Genomic DNA, 4,637 nt, shown 5'->3' on the forward strand with positions numbered 1-4,637 from the left:
ACCTTTAAAAAATTAAAAAAAAAAAGAAAGATCTAGAATGAGATACAGTCACAGAGACAGGGTGATATAGAAACAGAGACGCCAAGAGACAAAAAGACATGCATACTCAGGGAGAAAACCCTGGAGATAATGCAAAGGGAGAAGGGAGAGAGAGGAGAAAAATAAAACAGAGCAGAGACAGAGAAGGAGAGAGAGAAGATAGTATCTTCACCAAGTCCCAAAATAGCCGCTGCTGGTGCCGGCAGCCTGCCCTGAGATGGCCCCTTAATTGGGGCTGAAGTCAGCATTCTCTGAGCCCAGTGCGGGTGTCACAGGACGGTGTGTGCTGGGCCAAGGTTGTCAGAAAAGACCCAGCTGGAGCTGGAATGTGTACCAAGTGTGTGGCTTCCTGCCCTGGGCTCCCCACACCCCCTCCAGCTCCCACCCTACTCCCACCCCGCCTGTGGATGCTGCTCTGAGGGGATGAGGCAGCCCTGGGGAGGTCAGGGCCTCTCCCGCTCCCCTGGGGCGTGGGGAGAGGAATGGGGCTGAAGGAGCGGGGAGATGGTGGAGGGGAGCGGATGATCATTGCATCTGGGGGAGAGACGGCGTTTGGACAGTTGGATACTTAGTGCTGTTATTTTAGGGCCGAGTTACAGTTTCATAAAACTCTCTTAACAGGCTGATTTGTCTGCCCACGTCCTCTCTTCCAGATGCCAGCACCCAGTTGTGTGGTCCAAGCAGCCATAATTTAAGGTACCACCTCCTCTCCAATACATTCTCCTATTGCTTCGGAAGAAGGGGTGGTCCTGTGTCTTAAGGGAGCACAGCCTCAGCTTCAGCCAGTTATAAAAGGAGGTATGGCTGGGCTCCATTTCCCCTTAGGATAAAATGAAAACACCTGCTATTCCTCATGCCATGAGGAATCTTCGTTAGATGTCAAGAATTTTCCAACAGCATGAGAACCAAGACTAGGTTACAGGGAGAGCTGAGTTGCATGACCACCACCCTACCTCCCTGCTCCATCACATGGGAAATTCAAAACTTTTTCTACAGACTAATACCTACTGCAACTGTGCTTGTGATGCTCGATGCTGGGTTAATTTAAAAATATTGACAATTAGTTGCAAAGGGTCCCCAGACCCAGAAGAAGAAGGGATTAATATTTACATGCCAGGCACTGTGCTAAACAGTTTCCCTTATGTTGTGTCACTTAATCCTCATACTAGGCTGTGGTGTTTTTATTATCATTCTAGATATGAGAACAGTAGCTGGAAGAGATTAGATAATTTGCCCAAGTCACTTAGCTGGTTAGTGGAAGAGCTGGGGCCCAAACCCTGATTTGCTTGCCCTAAGCCCATTTTACTATGCCAGGTGACCCAAGGACATCAGGGAAGGCCTGCTTCTAGAAGCAAGGCCAAGAACTGCCATAGAATGTGGAGTGAGTACATTTTTAGGAGACTTAGAGGAAATTGATATGCAGGCTGGCTCTACTCTTGGTTGGCCTTCATCCACATAGTCAGATGGTGGTCAGAAATGTCAGCAGGAAGCCTAATCCCAAGAGGCCAAGACTTTAGAGCTATCGTAGGTTGGGTTCACCTGGAAGCAGACTCTGACATGATCAGTATGCAGGAAACTTATTTGGGAGAGGTCTCAGGACCGATGCTTGTGGGGAGAGTAGCGGGAGAAAGTGGGCTGCAGGACAGTCTCAGAGAAAGCCTCTGCTGATTCCACAGGAGCTGGGAAGCTGGGATGATTCTTCAGAGTTGCCTTCTTGAGTTGGGGTGAGGAAGCTGGACCTCTACTCTCTGTCACTGACCAGTCATCGGGTGGTGACTGCCCTGGGTAGTGGGTGTGACCTTGGACAATGACACTTTCTTCAGTAGAGGCAATTCCCATAGCGAGCAGACAGATAAGAGCCGTCAAACTGCCACCTCCCAGCAGTTGGGAGAATAACCTGTAGGTGCCATCTGGGTGGTACAGTGCAGCATCCCTGATAAGTGTTCCCAGTGATAATAGTGAGAAAGGTGGCTGGGGAAGGCCAACCTCAGGATAAACAGAAACACCAGACAAAATGTAGATCAGGGATGACGATTTCCTAGGCACTGGGATCTTACAGATTATGAGAGAAAGGGAATGAAGTTGGGCTGAGGAGTTCCGGAAAACAACCTGAAGTTTACCTCTGCCTCTTGTGCCAACAATGCCAGACAGAAAAGATACCCAGGAAATCAAAGCTGAGGACAGAGTCACCCCCTGGCTAACATATCCTCCAGAAAGACCCTGAGTGCCTAACCCTGTGTGGAGCTACAGTGGGTGGGAGGAAAAGAGAACAGAAGGACGAGTAAAGGACAAAGTTGGTCCTGTCTCAAGGCATTCACATTCTGACTGGAGGTGCAGCTTCATATGTGGGAGCAGGAAGAGAGCAGCACACGGTGTGCTCCCAGCCTGTCTTGGATGGTTCTGCCAGCTCTTAGGGTAAATTAATTCAGAGAAGGAAGCCAGCAAGGTGGGAAAGTCAAAGAGAGATCCTCAGAACAGAAGAGACTTTAGGATGAGCCTTGAATAATGGAGAGGAGTCAGGCAAACAGGGATCTGCACTCCTGAAATGTCCTCTCACTTCCCTTCTCTGCAACTGTGGGGGAAGGGAGTCATTACTCACCCAAGGTTGGTTTATCTCCAGATTAAGTGGTGACCCAGAGAAGCACCCAGTCTTCATTGCCTTTATAAACCTTTGGTCATTCCAGGTGCCCTGGATCTGTCCATGGTTCTGAATTTCAGAGAGCTTGTTCAAGCCTCACCTTGGGAGTACCAAGTCTGCAGAATGTTTCTCCTGCAAGAAAGTGGCAAGATGAGCCTCTTTATGTAGGGTTTGTGCACAGGGATTGCAGCCAATGCGAGGAGATCTGCTCCTGCAACTTACCTTCACTGAGCAGAGCAGGATAGGATATGCAGATTTTTTCCCCCAGCAAATTTTCCAGTCATAAACAGAGCACAGGGGCAGCCACATGCTTGGTGTTTATGAGCAGAGAAAATGTGGACAATTTAAAGGCGTGCCCCTAAGGTTCCATCTCTATGGAACCATTCTGTGTCTTGATCATAGTGGTGGTAATACGATTATACATGTGATAAACTTACAGAACCATACATATACACATACAAAATGAGTGCATGCAAAACTGATAAAAGCTAAGTAAGGTCTGTAGTCTAGTTAATTGTCTTGTGCTCATGTTAAGTCCCTAGCTTTGAAATTGCTATGGTTATCCCTACATTCCTTCATGCCATTGGGGGAAGCTGGGTGATGAGTACTTGGGACCTTTCTGTACTATTTTTGCAACTTCTTGGAATCTATAGTTATTTCAAAATTTGAAACTTAAAAAAACCCCATTCTATCTAGTGGCTGGTTCTGCTTAAGGGTCTGTCATTGGCTGTCTCTTCTTCACCCCATCTATATCCTTTGGGGGCCTGGCTCAAGTTTCTCTTGCCCACTTCCTGGTTTCTACAGCACTTATGTTATGGGAACATAGCCAGGCCTCTGTCCTATGTAGTTTTGTGCATCTCTTTTGCCTCCCCAATGATACTGAGAGTCCTCTGACAGTGGGAGTTGTATCTTCTGGTTCTTCTGTCTCCCTCTTAGATCCTAAAGATACACAACCAGTGCTCAACTATTACTTGGTGCCAGACTGATGAATATCTGCTTCCCTCAGGACCCAGGCTTTTTCAAGCCCTGAATTGCCTCCTCCCTTCCCGAGCACCAGTGAAGTCCAGCTCTGTGGCAGCCTGTCTCTACCACCATGTGAGAAAGTGGGAGAACATTGGACTTGGAACATGAGAGCCACTTCACCATGAACCACGCACAGAACATCCACATCAACACGGAACTTAACAGGCATAGTATCTAATCTTCACAGCCACCCTGCAAACAGGGAGCTGCACTCCATTTTATACATGAGAACAGGGGTGAGTAACAGAATTGCAAGCCTAGTTCTGTTTCCTAGCTTTGCCACAGATAAATCGGGTAAACTTGGGCCAGTCGCTTAACCACTCTGATCTTCAATTTCCTCATCTGTAAAATGGGAAGAATAATACCTTCGTCACAGGGATTTTGCGTGAGGTAATGAAATAACCTATGGTGTTTGCTATTCTGTGGCTTCCTCAAAAGCAGGGCCAGGACTGGCTGTTTGTTGAAGTAATCGGTGAATGAATTAATGATTGAAAGAATAACCAAATGCTTGCAAAATGCCCCCTCAGTTCTGAGCACAGGGTGGAACTCTATAAATGTTAGTTCCTCCCTGCTTTCCTCTCCATTCCAGCCCAGGCTTTCCTGGCATGAATTGCCATCCGAACAATGCCAGGACAGTGGAGAAGCTGCCAGTCCCTTCTGGTTCCAAAGGAAGGAAATGTGCCCCTTGCAATCTGAAGAGTTTGGGCATGGAAGGAGGCATGGGACTCCCTCTGCCCCTGAACTCATTTCAGGCCTGTGGCCAGGCAAGGCCAGGGGAACACTGGTGCAAACCAGCAGCCTGGGTGGGGGCTACTCAAGGGGCCCCTTTCCAGGATGTCTAGAGAGTGGGCTCCAAAGGCTGGGCCTGCAGCCCCAGTGTTCTCCCACAAAGTAACCTCACATGAAGGTGCCAGGGGATCCAGGGAGGACTGTGGGA

At 48.3% G+C, this 4,637-nt stretch overlaps 1 long non-coding RNA gene across 1 annotated transcript; it reads left to right on the top strand.

Annotated features, from left to right (window-relative positions):
• The first annotated feature begins 342 nt into the window (after positions 1-342).
• Positions 343-3,860, top strand: LOC109490190. The gene is made up of 3 exons (XR_002143459.1): positions 343-376; positions 693-735; positions 3,684-3,860. It is a non-coding gene; the product is annotated as an uncharacterized LOC109490190 (long non-coding RNA).
• Positions 3,861-4,637: the final 777 nt, after the last annotated feature.

The sequence above is a fragment of the Ailuropoda melanoleuca genome, chromosome 5 (assembly GCF_002007445.2).
Source record: "Ailuropoda melanoleuca isolate Jingjing chromosome 5, ASM200744v2, whole genome shotgun sequence".
Taxonomy (NCBI): Eukaryota; Metazoa; Chordata; class Mammalia; order Carnivora; family Ursidae; genus Ailuropoda; species Ailuropoda melanoleuca.